Genomic DNA, 14,173 nt, shown 5'->3' on the forward strand with positions numbered 1-14,173 from the left:
TTTGATCCTCATGTGGATCGGTAGCCTTTGCTCTGTATCATACAGAGAGCGGTCACTGTAGATGTGAATCCAGGGCCTTACAAATATGAAGGGTGCAAAGCTTTTGGTACAGACCCTAAGAAAGCAGGTATATCTATGTATTGGGAGGAAGCCACAGCATCTCCTGGGTGGACCCTGGCCAAGCTGCATTTGAAGAGATCCCAGGGAGTTGTAAGTTCCACCTCTCCGTGCCTCTGGCAACCTCGGCCACATGAATGCCATGTATACACACAGTAGATCTTTACTATTGGTTAAATTAGACCAAATGGATCCCGGAGGCGCCTCTTTCACCTCTACCGCCAGTAGTCCCAACAGGGGCGGCACAGCCCATCCAGCTACACCTGTCGAGCCCTGCACCTGGTAGCCCATTTCCTCCAGAGCAGGCAGTGATCTCCGCAGGTCAAGGTCCCTCTGGCCCAGCCCATGCCCCCAAGTGTGGGAACAGCACCATCAGAAAACAAACAACAGAGATAACCCCCTGCACCAACAGAAGCTGGTTCCCCGGGGAACAGGGTGGGGTGTTTGTCAGCTCCCCCCCTGCAGCTGATGGCTTTCCCATGGTGTGAGACAGGAAGGGCGGTGGGGGGGGTGGGGGTGGGGGAGGGGGGGAGTGTGATGCTAAGATCCTAATCAGAGTCCCATAAAGAGCAGCTGGTCATGTCTTTTATCTTCTGGTGGCTGGGGTGGTAGGGGAGAGGAGGCAACTATTCCAAAACACTGATGAAGTCATCCCCCTGTGGTCTGGGGATTATAAGCGAGGAGGAATCCCAAATAGTTGAGCAAATTATGGTATATCCATATGAAAAAATGTTAAAAATGATGCATACGGAGTTTCGATATGGAAAATATTATGATCATATTAAGTAAAACAGCAAAACCAGGAAATTGTATGCAGGGTATGATACCAACTGTGAGGAGACAAACTTGTCTTTAAAAAGAGAAAAGAGGGGTGCCTGGGTGGCTCAGTGGGTTAAGCGTCTGACTTCGTCTCAGCTCATGATCACGTGGTTCATGAGTTTGATTGAGACCCGCGTTGGGCTCTGTGCTGACAGCTCAGAGCCTGGACCCTGCTTCGATTCTCTCTCCCTCTCTCTCTCTGCCCCCCCCCCCCCACTCATACTCTGTCTCTCTTTCTCTCTCTCAAAAATAAAATAAACAGAGAGAGAGAAAAGATTATGGGGCGCCTGTGTGCTCAGTTAAGCATCTGACTCTTGACTTTGGCTCAGTTCACGGGATCAAGCCCTGTGTTGAGTGCCTGCTGGGGATTCTCTCTCTCCCTCTCTCTCCACCTCTCCCCCCCCCACCCCCACAAGCTCTCTCTCTCTCAAAATCAATAAATAAACTTAAAAAAAATAAAAAGAGAAAAGACTAGAAGGAAATGTGAACAGCACCTGCTTCTGGAGAGGGGGATTATGGCTACTTAATGCTTTTCTATTTTCCTGTAATGAGTCTGTCAATCAGGAAAGAAAACCCTAGTTAGAATTTAGGGGACTAAAGGAACCATGGGTTGGGGGACCTGTGGGGCAACACTGCCATTTCCCAAGGGAGGCCGGTGGTCTGTGTATGAAAGCTCTGTGGGCGAATGCTACTACGGCAGACCCAGGGAGGGGCAGGCTGCCGGATGGAAATGGTAGTATCTCCATCTCCCTGCAGAGGAGCACAGCCTAAGTACAAGGGAGGGGTACAGAGCCATGTGACAGCTGAGTATCCCTGAGCACTGAGGGGCAGGGGAAGCCAAGAGTTCAGGGTGGTGGGGACGAGGGGGGGAGGGGTGATGGGGGAGGGGGGGTGGTGGGCTTGGTGGGAAGCCTTTCTGAAGGCACTGGGCCACCTGCAGGCCTTCACAGTGAACTGGGATGTAGAAGCAGCTACTGGCTGTTCCGTGGGGCATGGGGAGGGGGTCCTCAGAGGACACAATGAGCAGTTGAAGTGTCAGGAGAGGTATCTTGCCCCTTGGCCCCTCTGCAGAAACCATCACGCAGTGCGCGTGTTGGGAGAGTGCTGGGCAGTGGGGTAGAGCATGTGAGTCCCCTGGAGCCCATAGGAAGGAGTCTGGGCATGATGAGAAGAGTTCAGGGCTTCTGAGAAGAAGTTCAGAGGGAAGGGGGCACGGCCAGTATCTGAAAGAAAGGACCAGCCGGAGCCTGGATATGAAAGAGGGTGGCTGCATTTCAAATTGGTCTTTTAAAGAAAAGTCTGAGAGGTGCTGAGAGGCATTGGGTGTTAATTTCTGGTTCAGTTCAGTGAACTGGGGGTTGGGGGGAGTGTCTGGCGCCTGTAAAACGCTGGTCTGAATCTACAAGGCCCTTAGAGGTCAAATCCACCTCATCTCGTGGCCTGGGGTCCTGCCTCCAACTGTGCAGGCCTCAGTTTCCCCCAGAGAGGCAGGGGGTGGGTGACAGCCCTTCTATTATGCTCAGGTCTCAGGGGCTCTGCTAATAAAAATGATTGTAAAATGCTCTGCAAATAGTGAGGCTGCTTCACAACAGAAGCGATTCTTTCCCACAGAGGGGTTCAGTTCCTGCAGGGATCCGCTTGGAACCTCTCTGCCCTCTGAAGAAGGGGCCCTTCTGTTCCCTTGTGATCTCGGTGAATGCTGTGTCCCTGGGATAGCCATGGGCCGGGCCCCGTGCCCGCTGCTGGCAGCCGCTCTCACACAACACAAGGGAAACTTTGTGTATCTCCCAGGCCTGGAGTCACAGCTGCCAAGATCAGGATCCGCTTCTCCTCTCCTGGCAGAAGAAATCGAGGCTCAGGGAGGGAGAGTGACAGAGCCTAGTGGAAACCAGAACCTGTACCTTCTCCCTTAGAAAAGTGCCATTAATAACTTACAGAGTAATGGTAATAAATAACCAAACATTCATGGAGCACTTAGTATACATTAGTCACTTTACACGTATTATCCTTTTAAAATGTGTATTTCTTCGTCCCAAGAATCCTGTATGGTAGGGACCTTTATTATTCCCTATGGGAGGCAGAACAATGGACCCCAAAGCTATCCGTGCCCTAGTACTCAGAACCCATGAAAATGTTGCCTGAAGTGCCAAAGGGTCTTTGCAGATGTATTCAGGGTTAAGGACGCTGAGATGGGGAGATTAGCCTGGATTATCCAGGTGGGCCCAATCTAATCACACGAGTCCTTAAAAGCAGAGACCGCTTCCCACTGCAGAGCAGCCGAAATGTGGCAGCATGAGGACTTGACCTGCTGTCGCTGGCTTTGAAGCTAAAGGAAGGGGCCCAGAACCAAAGAGTAAGAGTGGCTTCTAGAATCTGGGAAAGGCAAGGGAACTGAATCAGAAAGGAACGCAGCAACCCTGCCAGGGTCTTGATTTTAGCCTAGTGACTGCCCCCCTCCTACCAGAGCTGCGCGGTAATGAATTTGTGTTGTTCTAAGCCACCAAGTTTGTGGTAATTTGTGACAGCGGCAATAAGAAACATACACTCCCTTTATAGGTAAGGACACTGAGCCTCAGAAGGGTAAAGCCTCACTGCTAAAAAGCGGGAGAGCTTAGACTCACTATTCCTCCCCGGACAGCCCCCAGGGCGAGGCTGAAGGCTCGGTGGTGCAGAAGGGTCTCGAATCCCAAGCGGCTCAGTCAGCCTACAGAGACTCTGTCGCCACCGCAGCGTCCTGCCCTCCGAAGCTTTCTCTTTCCCACGTTCCCTCCTTTTATCCTTACAACACCCACTGAAACAGGAATCGATGCCCTCACTTTGCAAATGAGGAAATGGACTCAGAAGTAGGGTGACAGTCCCAGAGTCACAGGTGGCCTCCGCACACAATCTGGGCATCGGATTCCCTGCCTCCCTCTCTCTTTCAGGTTTGGCGGGTCCTGGGGTTCACCTTGCCGTGCCCCTGGCACCTGAGACAGACACAAGTTGCACCTGGGAGTCAGCGCCTCGAGTACTTTCCCCCTGGCCCAGATCCAACAGCTTCTCCCGGACTGGGCGATGCCGGAGAAAATCACATCGGGATAATGACAGCCTATGCAAGTGAGCAAGCGGCCCTCTGTCGTCCAGCCTGGGTCCCGTGCCCGGAGGCTCTTGGAGGAGATTTCTCTGGGGAACAAATGTTTCCTGCTGCTGTGGGTGCGCAGGAGGCGTGGGACCAGAGGCAGAAACCCTCAGCTCCCATATGGGCTTGGTAAGCACGTCTACACCCTCTGACTCTCCCGTCACCTCTCGATTAGTCTGTCACTTCCCCCACACATCTGCCCTTAGGACTTCACCGCAAGATCAGGACAGCTCAGTCAGGGGGTCAGCCTAACACTCATAACCATGTATTCTGGCAAAACTGTCTACAAAGCACTTGCTTGTGCATTACCTCACTGATCCACCCACCACCCTGTGCTGTTTTCATCCCCGCTTTTCAGCAGAGGAAACTGATGCTTAAATGATCGTCCGAGATCATCCAGGCAAGGAGGGTCCGGGATCTGGACTCAGGTGTTTGACTTCAGAACCCACCTTCCTTCCTGGTGAGTCACTGGTCTCTTATCGACAAACACCATAGACGGGACTTGTCCCACAACTCTCTGCCTGCCCCCTCCAGGCCAGCTCACTGCCATCCATAAGCACCAACAGCCTGGGAGTCCCCCTGGGCCCACAGAAAGAAGTGGCCACAATCTATGTTTGTGCATGTTCTCGGAAGGACCTGCTCAGAACGACGTTCTCAGCCCCATTCACAGGGAAGCTTGAGACTGGTGTGGGAAGGCAGTTACACCAAGCAGTCAGTCCCTGCCAGGGTCCCTTCGGTCTTTTCCTGCTGAGATGCGGCTGTGCCCAATGGGAGGGCACCACTGTCCAGCCGGGCCTGCCTCACCAACCCCGGCAGCCCAGCTGCTGGCTGGCTGCTGTGCTGGAGGGGTGAGTCACAGAGCCTGGAATCTGAAGCCTTCCAGGCCTCCACCCAACCCAGCCAGCTCGGCATCTGCCCTCCAGATGTCTCCATCTCAGAAACACCTTCTGCCAACAGGGACCCAACACCAAGGTCAGGAGGCATACTTGTCACCTGAAAAACGCCTTCAGAGCCTACCAAATAGGTGGCATTCATTACCTGCCCTCTTTGGTCGATCAACGATTCTCAAAACTAATTGCCTCTAATTCTTAGGTGTCTTTGTTCCAACCTTGGAAATCTTACTCTACAACGGTGCCTGCTGCCTAAGCGTCCAAGCATAGCAGCTCCCAGTCTGATGGAGGAAACGCATCCCTGCCTTCAGAGAGCTCCCAGTCGGATGGGCAAGGCAGAGTCGCTAACTTCATGGCGGCCCAAGGATGATTGGGGGAAATATAGCCCTTGCTCTCCAGTAAACCCCAAACTGATGAGGCAGACAGAGCCCTGCCCTAAGGGAGCCGATAGGCTGACAGGGAAAAACAGTTTCTGTCGCTGGTTTTCCAGTATGTGGGGGAAAAGGATGCCGAAGGAAAAACCTAGAAATGTAAATGATGGAAAATAAAACTAACTTTTATTGTCTACCATGTGCCAGCTACTTGGTAGGCTGACTTCTCTTCAGTCTTCACGGTAACTTCACTGACAGTCAAGGAAGCTAAAGCGCCGAGGTCAGTTCTGCAGCTGGAAAGTAGCACAGCCAGGAATCAAACCCAGGTCTGCGTGTCCACACCCTGCTTCTGTATAACCCCACCTATGACGGGGGCAGATGCCTTTGCCTTTGTTCCTGTCATCCTTTATCCTGGGGGCCAAGGATAAAGGAACAGTAGGAAGAAGGAACGGTAGTTCCTTCCGGTCCACAAATCACCGTGATCGCTGTATTAAAATGATTACATTTAGGACAAGCTCAGTGGTTGACAATATCCCACTGTCCCACCACAAGAAGGACTGCCAACACGGTCTTCCTCTTCTCTTTTCTTTTCTTTCCTTTTCTTTCTCTTTTTTTCTTTCTTTCTTTCTTTCTTTCTTTCAGATTTTATTTATTTTTTTAAGTTTTTAAGTAAACTCTCCACCCAATGTGGAGCTCAAACTGAGCTCCAACTGAGCTACCAACTGAGCCAGCCAGGCACCCCCAACACTGTCTTTAAAACAAGGAGAAGGACTCACAGCAGAACTCCTGTCCTCCCAGCAAGTTCTGTCACCTGTGAGCTTCGTCCACCACAGAGGCTCCTGTGGTCAAGGACTCTCTGGGGCCTGAGTAAGAGAAGGTTCAGAGCACCAAGGCCCCACCCCATGCTGGCCACAGCCAGTCCCTGGATGCAGGCAGGGCTCAGGACGTCTGGAAAGAATAATGACTGGGGAGCACAACGGGAAAGCCTGTGGTGGTGGAAAATGCAGCAGAAATGCTGACTATGTCCCCCGAGCCCACTGTCTGTACTGTGGCACCCAGGCTGGCCTGGGATGGCAGCTTGGCCTTCCCGTCATTGTGCAGGAGTCCTGGGAGGCCTCAGGGCTCGTGGCACAGATCCCAAAGCTCTCTGTGGCTCCTCTGTCTCAGGAAAGGGGCTTTGCGGAGAGGGGGAGACAGAAATGTTGCCACGCAGCAACAGAGATCCAGATTGTCGAGATCTTGGTTTCTTTCCATGGGAACAGTGACTTGGGCCCTAAAGGAATGGGAGACAGGGTTTCATTAAATCCCCGCCTCTTGGGGCCTGCTGGGGGGTAAGGAACCCAGGGCCCATCGCCAACCCAGCTCCTCCCCTGCCTCATTCTGTGGTATGTCATTCCCTTTGGTACCCCAAACCACTCCAGATGCAGGGTCACTGGGCTCTTGCCTGTGGGCCCCTGGCCCAGGAGAGCCACCAGCCTGAGTGGTTTAGGGAGGCTTCTGCCCATCTGCAATGGGGCAAGTGGTCCTGGCCTAGCGGGAAGGCTGTGCCAATGGTGGAGGAAAGGCTGACCCCGGCTGAGAGACTCGTAAACGAAAGGGAAGCATATCCCAGAATAAGAGCCCAGGCTGGAAAATCTTTGACCTTTTGCTCTTGCCAACCAATAGCATCCTAGCCTGCTCCGTGTCCTGTCACCCAAGATACTTAATGGGCTTTATATCCTGAAGAATGACGCCTAAAAAGGAGAAGGTAAGGACACTGGGTTTTGGTGGGGAGACAGTGTCAGTGGCAGGTGGAACCAAAATCAAGAATACAAGACTTTTTTGGCACCGCCCCGGAAACCAGAGGCAAACCTAGATCCCCCATGCCACTGAACCTCCTGTCCCCAGACTTAGTTTGAGTCTGGAGAAGAGGGGATACACGCGGGGCCTGCTTCCCCAGCCCAAAAGATTCACTTCTGCCAGCACAGGAAAGGAGGGCGTGGGGATCTGGCTGGCTTCTGCTAGGCAACTGCACCCTCTGGTGGTAGCAATAGGAAGATGCGAGGACATGCAGACAAAGGGCGAGCCAGATCCTTTCTCCCTTTCCCAGAATCCCTCTACGCAGCCTCTATTAAGCACCTATTGCTGGATGGCACTGGGCCCTGCGCAAAGTGGACAGACACCATCCTGTTCTCAGGGGCTTCTAAACAAAACCCACACAGGAGAGACGCAAGCAGTCCTTCCACGGCTCTGGCCTAAACAGGCCTTCCCTTCTGGGATGAATCCTACAAAGGCAAATCTGCTCCCCTCTGCCCACCAGCGAGGCCCCTCGGTCATCATCTAGGCCACAGCAGGCTTCTCACCTCCTTCAAAACTCTGCTCCCGTTCTTGTTCTTGTCAGAGAAGCCAACTCCGCCCAGAGGCCCTCAGCCTCCCCCATCCAAGGCAGCTGAGGCTCCAAGGCAGTGGCTCTTGAAAGAGCCACCGTTTGATGGTTTATGTCAGTGTCCAGTCTCCGGTGTGGTATCTCCGACTGCACTGGGAGCTTCCCAAGGGCAGGAGGCAATGGATAAAAGATGACAGTGACTGAGAACCTGGGTCATGCTGGCACTTTATGATCGCCATCTCACTGAAGCCTCCCAGCTGACCTGAGCTGGCAGGACCAAAAATCGCCCCCAATCACAGAGAGCAAACGCAGGCTCAGAAGGTCCCAAGGCTTCACCAAGAGCTACCACGCATTTAACAACAACCACTTTGCACGCCTGGCACCACACTAGGTGTGTTCCGTGGGTTCTCTCGTTCAGTTCTCACGCTGGCCCGGTGAGCTGGGTTGAAGTGATCCCCGGTTCACAGAGGAAGGCACTGAAGGAACACATAACTTACACAAAGTCCCGCAACTAAGACGTGGCAGGGGGACAAGAACCCTTCTTCTTATCCTTGATTTCTGGACACCCAGACCTCTTCCTTCCTGCCCCTCCGAGCCCCTCACACAGAGCTCCGCACTCACCCCAGACACTGCCCAGGACACAGCTTCCTTTCCAAGGCCCCGAGGAGCCCTTTCATCCTTCTCCAGCAAACCCCAGACACTACATAGAGATGCATCCTCCCTGATTCTCCTCACTCCTTCCCCTTCTTTTGAAACAAAAATCCTATTTGACATTTCTCAGTACTATTACAGTGAAGGGACTGGATTCCAGCCAGCTTCTCCTGGGCTTTCATTACTTGTTCTTTCCAATCTAAGCGGCATGGGCAAGGTGGGCCTCAGTTTACCCACCTGAAAACTGGGAAGATCAAGAAATATCCCATCATCTGATTACCAGCAGAGAATGGTACCAATTTGGAGGTTATAGTTGAGTGTGCTGGAGGTGGCTGGGTCATTCTGACCTCAGTTCTCCCTCGGGCTGACCCAGGGGACCTCTGGGACCACAGTCAGATTTGTAAGTAATCCCCACATGGAGAGTTAATATCCTGAAAGCATGGCCTAATGGGGGCCCCTGTGCATGGTTGGACACTCAGCATCCGTACACGTCTGACTGCTGTGCCATGGGCTGGACCGCGAGGTGCTGCACAGGCACATACCCCAACTTTTGTCTTTCTTCCAAAACTACTATGCACTGTTTCACAAAAAAAGGGGAGCACACAAGCTGAAATTTGTCCAGATTCCTCAGAAGGCGCCGGAATCCTGTGTTGGGTACGAGTCACAACCCATCCTGGAAGAATGACTGGGGTTTAAGTGTAGCATTTCACCATCACTGTTGGTGGCATGGGAAGGCCAAGGAATCTCAACGTGACACCGAAGCAGAATTCTCTGGGTTTTGTTTTTTTTTTTAATTTTTTTTTTTAATGTTTATTTACTTTTGAGACAGAGAGAGACAGAGCATGAACGGGGGAGGGTCAGAGAGAGAGGGAGACAGAATCTGAAGCAGGCTCCAGGCTCTGAGCTGTCAGCACAGAGCCCGACGCGGGGCTCGAACTCATGGACCGTGAGATCATGGCCTGAGCGGAAGTCAGACGCCCAACTGACTGAGCCACCCAGGCGCCCCTCTCTGGGGTTTTTAACAGAAAGGACAGCCTGTTTTTATCTCCGTCGCCTCCAGCCATTAAGGGGGGCCCTGTGGTTTGGCCGGATCATGGAGGGCTGGGGGACCAAGGGTCAGGGCTCCTGGGTTCCTGGCTGACTCACCATCGCCCCCTGCCCCAGGATGAGCCTGCTGGCCTGAGCTTTTGCCTGTGACATCTGCCACTGCAGAGGCCTCAGTAGAATCAAGCCTGTTTTTATAGGGGAAGATTAATGACTTTCTAGGGCTCTTCAAGGAGATGGCACTTGAGAATCATGTTTTCTACACAGAGATGACGGTGTTCTCTGCTGGCCAGGAGAGGGGCAATTCTCCAGAGGCAGATCCCAGGGACTGGCCCAGAGTCTCCACGGAGGAGACAGGGCAGCTCCTCAGACCCCTCCTGGACACTGGCATTGGACAAAGGATGGGCCCAGGAGAGCAGAGGTGAGGAGTGGGGTATCTCTCACCCCCTGCCACCCCATTCCCTCCTCTTCACACTCATTCTTTGCACCCAATGGCACTCACTCCTGGGAGGCCTTGCCTGCGCTCCAGCAGTTACCATCCCCTCCTCCCTCCTCCCACAGTCCAAGGCTGCCTCTGGTGCCACCTCCGGTGCAATCCTTGGCTTGCATACCAGACCCATTTTTTTTACAAATGAGCCTCACACTGCTTGTCTTAGCACCTAGCTCAGCCCCAAGCTGTGGAAAATGCTCAGTGAATGAACGAACAGATCGGTAAGTGAATGAATGTGACACCTGCAATCCTCTCTCTCAACCTGAAATCCTAAGTCTCCCAGCCCAAATCCAACCTGGGCCCTTCTCACTGGCTGTTCTCATGGGGTTTGTGACTGGCAGACCCCAGGCAGGGCCATATGCCTGCCAGCCCCAGAAGCTGACACCAGCTGACACTGAGCCCCTATGAGCTGCCTCCATGGTACCTTTCTTCCAGCACCCGGGAAACCCATCTGGCTCCAGAATCCTCACGTATCCTCTCCCTTTCCTGGCCTCTTTTTCGGAAACACCTTTTTCCTGCCTCATCAGGCTGCTGTGTTTCCTGCAGGGGAAGACATGACTGGAAAGTGCTATTTATAGCAGACCTCCCTCCTAGCCCTCACTGAGGTGAGGGCTATCCTAACCCAGGGGGTACAGAGAGAAGATACTCAGGACTTTCCAGGGTCCCAGCTACCTGGAGAGGGAAGCTGGGTACCCAAATGATGCGCTGGACCTTCTGATATTCAGGCCAGTTCCCTCCCCCTCCTGACTTCCCCACAACTGTTAGTGAGCCCACAGCTCCCCAGATCCCAGACCTGAAATCTCCCAGCCTCAGAGGCAAAGAATTGCAGGATAGAGCTCTGGAGAAGGATGTAGAGACCAAATGTGATGAAGAAACCAAGACTCAGAAAGGGGAGGAGATTTGAACAAGGGCACACAAGAAGTTAAAAGCAGGTCCCATAGCTAAAATCACCCGATACTTGCCTAACTCATGAAGTTATAAAGGACTTCACATGCATTGCCTCATTCAATGTAATCAGGCAGGTTATGGATGGAACTGTGCCACCAAGAAAGATAGTACTAACTCTCAGTATCTCAGAATGTGACCTTATTTGGAGACAGGGTTGCTACAGATGTAATTAGCTACAATGAGGTCATATTGGAGTAGGGTTGGCTTTATAAGTAGGGCGTCCTTATAAGAGGGGATTTGGACACAGACACACACAATGGGAAGAAGATGGGAAGACCCCAAGGGAGGAGACGGCCACGTAACAATGAAGGCAGAGACCGGAGGGAGGCATCTATCAGCCACAGAATGCCAAAGGATTGCCAAGGGATTGCCGGCAAGCGCCAGAAGCCCCAGAAGGCGAGGAAGGATTCTCCAGAACAGGTTTCAGAGGGAGCACGGCCCTGCCGACACCTTGATTTTAGACTTCTGGCTCCCGGAACCAAGACGATAAATTTCCATGGTCTAAAGCCACCCTGTTTGTGGTACTTTGTTATGACAGTTCTAGCAAACTGACACACAACATTATACCTACTGGACAGATGAGCAAGAGGGATCCAAAGTCAGGCCCCGGCTCTCAGTGCAGTGCTCTTCCAAAAAAGACTGTATGCTTCTTTGATTCTCCTCTCTCTCGTGTCCTTTCCATGGCCAACTCTTGAAATCCTGTTGAGTGTTCCTTTGTAAAAAAAAAAAAAAAAATCTACCCACTCTTCCTTTCCTTTCCCAGCAGGGCTGCCCTCGTTGAGGCATTCCATGTCAGGAACGGGGCAGTGGGTCTGCTGGCCCAACTCTCCACCTTGCAATCCACTAGTTCATTCCACACCTCTTTTTCGAAAGCCTGCTGTGTGCCAGGTTCTGTGCGAGGCGCTGAGATGCTCTCATTGACCAAGGGAGACGTGGACCATACTCCTGTTAAAGCACTGCTTCCTGGTCACTTCCCTGCTCTGGGCCTTGGCTGTCTTCCCTGCACCTTCAGGCTAACGTCCTCCGGTCCCCATATGCAGGGTCAGACTCTCCTACCCGTCAAGATGCGTCAGCTCAGTTCAGAGAGAACAACTTTCTGTCTTACAGAAAAACCTGTGGCTCTCTACCCGGGATCCGAACTTCTAGCTCTAGGAGGTTAAGGGTGACTTTCTAGTCCACAAAGGAAAGGAAAGGTACTGTGGCCTTTTACAGGGAGCCACCAAAGCAGGAAGTGCTCTGGGAAAACAGGTGACACTGCAGATTTCAAAGACGTCCAGCTCATCTTAATTTTCAAAACTCTAGCAGATACCCGACTGCTGCTTAGTAGATGTGGATCCTACAGCAAAGGAAGCAGCCCAAAGGCTGCTGCTTTATCCCCCAAAGATAAACTGGGGTACGTTCCTCCATCAGAAATTAAAAGGAAAGGACTACATCATTCAATAGGGCTGAATCTCAAAAATATTATGTTGAGCTAAAGATGCCAGACACAAAAGAGTCCATACCCTATGATTCCATTTGCATGAAGTTCAAGGACAGGCACAGTGGTAATAAAAATCAGCACAGTGACACTGTGGCGGGGGGGGGGGGGGGCGGGGGGGGGGAGGTGTCCTGATGGAACAGGAACAGACAGAAGAACAATGAGCTGACGAAAATGCTCTGTTTCTGGACTGGGATGTGGGTTATGAAGGTGTGTTCATCCATCAAAAAAGCATCAGGGGCACCTGGTGGCTTAGTAGGTTAAGTGTCTGACTTTTGATTTTGGCTCAGGTCATGATCTCACAGTTCATGAGATCGAGCCCTGTGTCGGGCTCTGTGCTGACAACATGGAGCCTGCTTGGGATTCTCTCTCTCTGCCCCTCCCCTGCTTGCTTGCTCTCTCTCCCTCTCTCTCTCTCTTTCAAAATAAATAAACTTTAAAAAAAAAAAGAGCATCAAACGGGACACTTACGATTTGTGCACTTCACGGTTTGTGGAGTGCATCTCAATTTAGAAAAGAATAGAATCCAACAGTAAGGAAGAGACAGGGGTTCCCCCTCTTACAACTGGAGGGAAAGGCAACCCCAGGGCACTCGCTGGGGAACAGGGGTGTTGCTGAAGGTGAGGAGGCATTTGCTTTTCCTCATCTCTCTAAGATCTGGAATCTTGTTCAGGCTCTTGCTTAGTCCCCTGCCCGGGTTCAGGCCGCAGCTCCGGTCTCTCTACAAAGAGGCAGATGAAGGCAAATAGAGTGGGCCCTCGGGCCACTGAGCACAGGCTTTGCTGGCTTCTGAGTCAGGCCTTCTGCCTCAAGGGCACCCAGGCTGAGCCCTCCCTGGTGTCCTACTGCCATGGAGATGGCCCCCATCCTGTAGTCTGGCCCACAAAGGCTCGAGTTCATCATTTCCAATCTCCCCACCTTCCCATATACTTTGCCTCAGCCACATCTGCGACCTCTCCTTCCGAAGCCGGTGCTATTTATAATGCCCTGGAAACACAGCCTGGGCCAGATAATAGGCGGGCTTTGCCAAACAAAACCCCAGGCCGCTCCACTCCCCCACACCCCCCAGAGGCCTGCAGTCTGGAGCCCAGTGGGGCCCAGAGGGACCATACATCTTGGAGCCGGCACCGCTCCCACCCCGTCTGTCTGACCCTCAGACAGAGAACCATTCCCCCCTGTCTGGTATATAAACACCCCTTTGGGGATAAATCCGCCCAGAAGCGTGGTCTGCAGAGCTGGGGGTGCTGAATGTTTGCTGCATCCTTGGCTTTGCTCAGTCACGTTGTGTAGCCCGCATTTGCCCTCCCAGGCCCCAGTGCAAAGAGCCAAGGGGCCATCCAGGTCAAGGCCGACGGTAATGACTCATATTAACTTCATGCCAGATGGTTTGTAACACCCTCTCAGATGACCCTCACGACTCTGCGAGGTAGGTACGATTGTCCCCATTGAACAGATAAAGAAATTGAAGCTCAGGGAGGCTGCACGTCAGACTGACTCCAAAGTTTGCATTTTCTGCCACCCCGTTCACTCAGAGGCCCCATGTCAGGGAGCAGCCAAGGAAGCAAAGAGGTGGCCGCTAAGCAAGCCAGGGAAATTTAGGACTAAGGGCACTTATGTTCATTCCTGCCTGTCCCTCAGCTTAAGGGCAAACCTATCCCTTATCTGGAGCAAGCAAAGAGCAAATACTTCCTGTGCCTCTACTACATGCCAGGACCCAGCTAGGCGATTGCCAGCTCTCAGTCCAGAGCATGGTCTTACAGCCTTTTCTCTGCCCTGGGTAGCCTCTTCCAGACTGTATCCGCACAGCAACACCCCACACCCCCAGCCCCGACATCTGCCCCAGCCCTGTCATCCCAAACACAGAGGTCTTTGTCTGGGACTGG

The 14,173-nt window shown here is 52.6% G+C and overlaps 1 protein-coding gene across 3 annotated transcripts in view; it reads right to left on the reverse strand.

The window, feature by feature from the left end:
- NAV1 (neuron navigator 1) overlaps positions 1 to 14,173 on the reverse strand; it is a 243,441-nt gene that overhangs the window by 217,920 nt on the left and 11,348 nt on the right. The window contains exon 2 of one of the 3 annotated variants that reach the window (XM_053208822.1): positions 11,385 to 11,525. The exons of 1 other annotated variant lie outside the window; for it this stretch is intronic. The gene's annotated coding sequence lies outside the window, so the exon portion shown is untranslated. Of the gene's footprint in view, positions 1 to 11,380; positions 11,526 to 14,173 lie in introns of all 3 variants that reach the window. One more of the 3 variants, XM_053208823.1, reaches the window with a different exon arrangement.

The sequence above is a fragment of the Acinonyx jubatus genome, chromosome E4 (genome assembly GCF_027475565.1).
Source record: "Acinonyx jubatus isolate Ajub_Pintada_27869175 chromosome E4, VMU_Ajub_asm_v1.0, whole genome shotgun sequence".
Lineage (NCBI taxonomy): Eukaryota > Metazoa > Chordata > Mammalia > Carnivora > Felidae > Acinonyx > Acinonyx jubatus.